Source organism: Limulus polyphemus, unplaced genomic scaffold (assembly GCF_000517525.1).
Source record: "Limulus polyphemus unplaced genomic scaffold, Limulus_polyphemus-2.1.2 Scaffold1063, whole genome shotgun sequence".
NCBI lineage: Eukaryota > Metazoa > Arthropoda > Merostomata > Xiphosura > Limulidae > Limulus > Limulus polyphemus.
The window spans coordinates 171,966-180,099 of record NW_013666673.1 but is presented as its reverse complement, the minus strand read 5'-3'; the positions used below and the strand labels follow the sequence as shown (position 1 = coordinate 180,099).

At 33.1% G+C, this 8,134-nt stretch overlaps 1 protein-coding gene across 5 annotated transcripts in view; it reads left to right on the top strand.

The window, feature by feature from the left end:
- Window positions 1–8,134, top strand: part of LOC106461945 — a 101,144-nt gene that overhangs the window by 75,050 nt on the left and 17,960 nt on the right. For 4 of the 5 annotated variants that reach the window (XR_002611115.1, XR_002611112.1, XR_002611113.1 and 1 more), the window contains exon 8: window positions 6,663–6,801. The gene's annotated coding sequence lies outside the window, so the exon portion shown is untranslated. Of the gene's footprint in view, window positions 1–6,662; window positions 7,152–8,134 lie in introns of those variants that run through there. The other variant, XM_022389048.1, reaches the window with a different exon arrangement.

The window sequence follows — 8,134 nt, the reverse complement described above, 5'->3', positions numbered from 1 at the left end:
TTACCCATACAAACTAATCACGAACTACTCCCCCCCCCCCGTACTCTTCTCTTCTACCTTTACAGTTCAGGGTTCCAATAAGTTCACAAATTCTTATTCTTCTATTCATTTGTATAATCAGACATTCACAAACAACATCAGTTTTAATCCTAATTGGATGGATCTTAAGTCCCGTATCTATATACAATATATATTTAGTATTAATCAGAACGAAGTTACAGGCTGATCGTAATAACTCAAGTGTGAGACGTCTGCATTTCAATGGCCACTCACTGCTCTATAACATACTGTAAAATTAAACTCCTATAGTAATGGACTCCATTGCCGCAGTTTTATGTTTTCATTCTTCACCCTGTGCAGCTATATTAGAGGGTTATTATCTGTTTTACGACAAATTTCTTACTTAAAAGAAGGGGTATTAACTTATCAAGCACCTTCACGATTGACAAAGACTTTTTTTCCAGTGGATGGCTAAAGCTTTCTTGCGTGCTAGTAATTTTCAGCTTACATACGTCATTAGATGTTCCATGCCATTCTCATCTATTTGCCTCAGCATTACCCTTACAGCTATATTAGACCCATCAGTTTGCACAATATAAAGTTGGTTATTTACACAGTGCATCTTTGAATTTCCTAAAAGCCCTCTCATTAGCCTCATCCTACACAATATGTTTGTTCCTGATTTAAACGTTAATGATGTGAGTGAAGGTGCTATTTTGCAAACCTGGGAATAAACTTCTTGTAATATCCTACCTTCCTCCCCAAAAAAGATCTAACTCTTTTGTGTGTGTCATAGGTTGTTCCCAATCTCTTTCCTTCTACAGAGGCAATCAGTCTGTTACCCGACATGTGACCTAGATACTCTATGCAGTATGCCCCGAGCTTGCATTTACCTAGTTTACTGTTAAGCCTGTTTTACTCAATCTTTATAGTACTTTCCTCAGCACACTTAGATGCTCATCCCAATTTCTCATGTGTTTGCCAATGTCATCTATGTAAGCTCTGACTGACTCCCCTAAGCCCTGTAAGACATTATCCATTAACCTCTGAAATATTGATAGAGCATTCGTTGCTCCCATGGGCATTACATTTAACTCAAATAACTCTTAGTGGGTAGAAAATGCTATCTTATCTTTATCCATTTTCTCTAACTCAACTTGAAAATATTCTTTCGATAAACTGATTTTACTAATGTACTGTGCTTGACTAACATCATCTATTATATTCTCCATGTGAGGTAACATGTAGGAATCGGCGATAGTGACATCAATAAAACTCCTTAGATAAATACATAACCTTATCCCATCAGTCTTGGTACAAACACTACAGCTAGAGGATTTCCTAATTTTTCATTTTTATAACAATTTTTCTGTCTCCTCTTTTAGAGTTCCCTTTAGCTGGTATGGCATTCTCCTTTAGGGTTATTTTATTGCAACATAAGAGGTTACTTTTATCGTGTGATTAATTAACCATGTCTGCCTTGGCTTATCAAATGCACTCTCACAATCTCACACACATCCTTCTGTTGCTTGGTGGTTAATCCTTCAAAACTTTTAACATGCCCTGTCTGCTCATCAGCTATTCAATGTCGTTACTACTAGCCTCTAAACAGTCATCACACAAGTTTCAGGTGCTATTCTAATTTACCACGAATTAAGTATATTTACATGAATCATTCATCCAACTACTTTCCATCCTCTACATGTACCTGATCTGTCACTTTACTGACCCACTTAATTATAGGGAAAGAAGCTATTCATCTTGCTGCTAAACTATTTTTAGTCCTGGGCCCAGTACTGCAACTAACATATTCACTTTAAGTTCCCATTCTCCAGCATTCTTACCGTAGCAAAGCTTTAGTTTATCCTTACATTTCTGAGTAGCTATATCCACTAATTTCTGTCTTTTTTTCTAACCTTTACCTCAAGCTTGTCACATATGCTAACATTTTTCGTGACTCGACTATTTAATAAATCTAACGGAACCTTATCATCAATGGCATATAATAACTGAAAGGGGGAAAATTGTATTGTATGTTGAGGGACTTCTTGATATGCAGATAGCACAAAAGGCAATGTCATATCCCAGTCAACAGGATTCTCCAGTACCAGGTAGCATGGCTTTAATTGTTCTATTTGCTCTCTCACACATCCCATTTGTTTGGGGTATATACTTCGTTAGAGATCATTTTGACACCACTTTGTTATGACCGTACAATACTTGCCTTTTGCCTTCCCTTCTTATGTCCGTCTACATTATATAGGTTGTACTTATTTCTATCAGTAATTGACTCATGACAAACGTAAACATAACAAATTGCTGTGTACTATTATAATTAATAAGACATAGATTTAGAAATATTTTGTTTCTTACTGGCAGCATATTACTTTTTCCCTTCACCTCTCTCGGTTTATTAATTTCCTCTTTCAGCTCTCGGTATTATTTCGATGTTATCCCAAGCTTTGGGTTTCTGGTCTATCATCACACTCTTCTTTCGTTTTAGCTAGAATTAGATGTCCAACCAACATTCCATCATACCCTAACTCTAACTGTCTGTCTACATTTGGTTTAGGAATTATATTTTATCCCTACTATCTATTGCATCAATCCCATTACATTTGTGCCTCAACACTCCTTCCTGCCAATAATAATAATTTCGTCTAAATTTAGTTACTTCTGTTTCCTCTACCACAGCTTCATTGCGACATTTATCCAAACTCTCAACTTCTAACTGCCATTCAATTATTTGTTCTCGATCTATATTCTCTATTTTAACAACAGCCAAACATTTGTCATTATTTGTATTAATTACATGATAAGTTATTTCCAAACTTAATTTCACTATTTCTACAGATTTTTATAAAAAATTAAAATTCCCCCCTCTCCTTTATTAGTTCTACATTTATATTTTTTTCGTAACCTTCCAAATTATAGTTTTGGATTTCGTGCTCTTTTAGAAATGTATGTGTGATTATTAATATATTTAACAATATCAAAACTTTACCAGCAACTATACAAAAATAGTCCCACTTATTGTGAATTATATTCATATTAATATGTAACAAATTCAGAATATCACCATCAATATGTTCCAGTTTGTGTATAACATCATTTATAATTTCTACTTTTGTTTTACAATTCATATCAGTATAGTCACTATTTCTTAAATTGACATCCATAGATTACATCAAATTTAATTATAAATTTTCAAAATTACAATCCAATTCAAATTTTATTACATGACCAATTTCTGAGTTCCTTGCCAACACATTACTATTTTTTGTCCAAATAAATTTATATTTTTCCCTTTAGTAATATTCTTGCCTTTTAAAACAGTTCTTTATTAGCAGCTGTTAGATTTTCATTTATATAAACTCTGCCTTTTCCCATATTTTGTTGGATTTGACTTTGTGTAACCACTTTCTCCTTATTCTTCAACCATTTCTTTTTATCAAAAACACTTCTGAATTTAACTATTATAGGTGCTATATTTTTACTATTATGGACATTAATATTTCATCTTTTTTATAATCAGGTATACTAAACTCTTGAGCTACTCTTTGTAGAATATCTTTCAGTTCCTCATTATCTTGTTATATTATTCCATGAATCTTTAAATTACGTATCTTCGTTCATACTGTTCCAAATCATTAACTTGAATCAATATTTTTGAAGTTAAATCACTATTTTGACTATTATTAGACTTCAAACTTTACACATCCTCTTTCAATATCTTGATATATTCTGTATGTTTGTTATGTATTAAGGATATTTCATCATACGTAGCTGACAAAACGTTTATTATATCTTTGAATTCATTTATATCCATTTTTATTTCATCTAACATTTTAAATTTTTTGTTTATATTTTGGAGCATAGTAGCTACCATTGGATTCTGTAAATCATGTTCAGTCACATCCAAATCTAGCTGCCAGGTGGCTAGGGCGCTCGACTGGCAATCTGCGGGTCGCGGGTTCGAATCCCCCTCCCACCAAACATGCTCGCCCTTTCAGCCGTGGGGGCGTTATAATGTGATGGTCAATCCCGCTATTCGTTGGCAAAGAGTAGCCCAAGAGTTGGCGGTGGGTCACTAGTTGCTTTCCCTCTAGTCTTACACTGCAATCACACTTTTCATTAGTCCTTTAAAACGTTTAGTATTCATTCTATATATTATAATCAAAAGCAATCTGTTCAAAATTTTTACTTTCAATTTCAAACGTCTCACAACTTTTCAAATATACTGAAGAAAACAAAAAAATAATGCACAGAAAAGTATTTTACTAAATATCAGTAGGAAGGTTGTTGTTGTTTGTTGTTAAGCACAAAGTTACACAAAGGGCTATCTATGCTCTGCCCACCACAGGTATCGAAACCCTGTTTCTAGCGGTATAAGTTTACAGACATACTGCTGTGCACTGGGGGGGGGGGGAGTAGGAAAGGTAATTTTGTTAAAATTTGCTCTTGCAACATCAAATCTACAACTTAGTCATTGTCTCTAGTACTATTAGATCCTTCTATCTATTTAACTAGCAACTCATATAGCCTTGTTCAATGCCTTTAAATGTCTCATTTGCAATTCTTTCTAACTTTCTTTACTCCCTGCAATAAGTCTTCAGACTTAACTCGTACATCTCTAGTAGAGCTGATTTTAAATCATACTTTAATTAGTCTGCACTTCCGATCTCATTGTATGCTGCTAGCACCTTTCCAGGTAATGCAGGAAAGTTTCCTCGCCATATCCAGTGGCTGACATTCCTCTACTCTCGGTATTTTTCAAAAGCAGATAAAATACATCTATATTTCTTTCAAAAATTTAGGCAACAACACATGTGTGCTTCTTTCTTGCATGCCAGCCCCTGTCAACAGAATTACTCTGCCTTCTACTCATCATCAACTCAAATTCTTTCTCTCTTCTAACTCTAGCTCTAAACAACCATTCTTAAGTATTTATTCCCAGCTTCTAAGCATTTCATTTTCTATTGTACCTTAGCAAGTTTTAACTTGTCACCATGATAATCTTCACAAACACCACTTGCAGTTATTTATATTTTCACTAAGTTTAAGGTTAGAATAATCGTCTATTGTGACTCCCACCTCAATTAAAACTTCACATATCTAATCGTTTTTCCAATTGCTGGTGAAAAGAAAAAAATGTGATCTCAGTCTAAGTAAAAGTAGCAGACAAATACCGAGATAATTGGAGTTTTCTCCTCGTACAGACCTACAAAATACTTATACTCGATCTAAACGTACGACGACCTTCTTAAGTTAAACCCGAACATATAAGTCTATCGTTAATGGAGGACTTAATATAGATTTCAGAAATATTTTGCAGATATCAATTTCAAGAAAGAAAATAGAAACACAGAAGTATGCAAATAACACTATTTTTATACCACAAGTTTTTAACTTAGTATCTGGCTTAACAGTTCTGTTGTAAAGCTTCAACTGGCTACTGAGGTAGAAAGTAGAGGATCAAAACACGTATATACCAGACAAAGACAGAAATCATGAATGATTTTGAATCACGTAGATACTTACACTATTATGTCAGAGAAGAACCCTTTGAGATATCCCACAATTTGTACATTTCCTGTGTCAGCGATAATTTCAAATAAAAATACTGAAGGCAGATAAGCCCACATTTTATATCAATTTGTACAAGTCTCTATATCACTTCTTGGAGGTTTTATTATTCCACTCTAGAAAGAAATGATATAGAATCAGGGCTAAGCCGGTATAAGCCTACATAAAAGCATTGCAATTGAATTGTTTTCCCTTGGTTCACATGTTGACATACTTTGTGAATTTTCAAAAATACATAAACTAAATTGTCCAGTAAGATCTATCATATCAAATATGGAATTTTAAAATTATATTACTAGTCAAATTCTTGATTAATGATTTAAAGGAATTTGTGTGTAATGAGCATACCTTGAAAGGGCAGCTTTGAGCTTGTTGATAACATCAAAGAGTTAAATTTTGATTGGAATGTAGTAATTGCTAGTTTAAATGTTGAATCGCTATTTAATAGTATGATTAATAGAAGAACTTTAAGTCACTCTTGCTCTGCCATCGTTTCTAAAGCTGTTTCTTACGTCAAGGATGCAACCCACTTGACAGCCTTCCCTCTTTGAAAGAACGAGCATGTTTGGTGTGACGGGGATTCGAACCCGCGACCCTCAGATTACGAGTCGAGCGCCCTAACCACCTGGCCATGCCGGGCCAAGTCACTCTAAACAATAGAATAAAGTATCACCTGACGTGACATTTACTGTTTAACTGTAACTGTTTGTGAGTGAAAGAAACGTGGTAGTCTATTTCTGTTAAACAAAACTACACAAAGAACTATCTCTGCTGTGCCCACCACGGGTATCCATCGAAACCCGATTTTTAGCGACTTAAGCCCTTAGACTTACCACTGAGCCATTGTTTCTCACAATAAGTTATAAAATGTAATAGGAGATCATTAGCTAAAATTATTTTTGACGCTAAAAAAAGTAGACTGCTAAAAAAGGTACAACAGGAAGAATAGATGACTAAAAATTCTACAGCTGCTTAAAAAATAGCAATTAAAGACAATTTCATTTTATGACGTAGAACATGGAGAAATCACTGTTCACCAAAAATTAGTAAAAGTTGGTCTTTATTTGTATTATTAGGTTCTGTCGAGCAAATCGTACTCCCTCATAACGAAGAAAAGGCCAATAAGGATTTAATCATTGTAATTGTAATTGGTGTCGTCATTGTTCTTAATACTTTTACCTTTTGGATGTGTGGGCTATGCAGTTTTATCACGAGGTAAGCAAAATGATTTATTATTGAATATTGTGTTTCGTTCAGAAATATAAAAACACGTGTGAAATCTTGTACCAATAGTTTTGTATTATAATTTTATAGGTGGAAAGTTAGTCATATTGACATATTTTCAGATATCATAGAATTTATTAAAAATAAATCTCCTTGAAAACTTAGAAGTTCAAGTTCAAAATTATCAATAATATTGCGAATTTTGTGAATGTACATTTATATTTCTAAAATATTATGTAAAGTATAAGAATGTATACATTTGTTTTGCTGAATGTTAAGTTCGGTGACCTACCAAACCACTCCTTCATTGTCAGAGTTAATGTATAGTAGGTATACAATTTGTTTTTGTTGTAAAGTTTATTCTGTAATGATAGCCAGTAAACATGATGGATTTATAAAATGTGGTATAAAAGATATGTATTTTCTTGTCTTTTATCATAAGAAACGACAAATTAAAATATTTAGTCAATAATTTTTTTGTTGTTATCACAGTTATTTTACAGATTTTCTTTGTTCTTATAATCTTCAAAGGTAGGATACAAGCACTATATTATAAGTCATGGATAAAGTCATATTTCTGTCCAGAATTTCAGAAAGTTTCATTGATAGGACCTGATAAATTTAACTGTGTTACTCTTCGATTAAACACAGATTGAACAATAAATGTATTCACTCTTGTCAATGCAAATCTCAAATATAACCATACACATTCATCATGATTTAACATGTTACAAGAATGATGAGTTTGACTACGTTTGTTGATTTCACATGTGTTATGTATTAGAATTTCAAATAGTCTGAAATTGATTTAACTGATAAATTTAAATTTAATAGTTAAATTATACTTTGGATTTAGTAGTTAAGTAAAAGCCAATATATAGTCAGTTTATGATATTTGCCAACAAGATCGATACACACAGTTTTCTTTTTTAACACAAATACGTTTAATATATACACAACAATACAATTTACAATAACAGTTATTACAAATAGTTATTACAAACAATGATTTATAAACAAAAGTTTCACAAACTTACAAGCAATATAAAGTCTTCCTTTTGGTCTGAAACTTCTTTGATATCTTATCAAGTGTTCACAATGAGTGAGTTGATTACGAGTTGACGTAGGTATAATTCACTTAACAGGAAGCTAGCTAGCTTTGTCCTTCGTTATTTACCAGCCACACACGCCGAGTGTTCTAAGATGAATTTATATAATGTTTTCGTAAAAATACTATTGTCCGATGAGAATTCACTGAAGTTAAATGATTTGTAATGTTCGATCTTTGTAAAGGTTCCTTGTCAAATATCTGAAGATTTCCGAT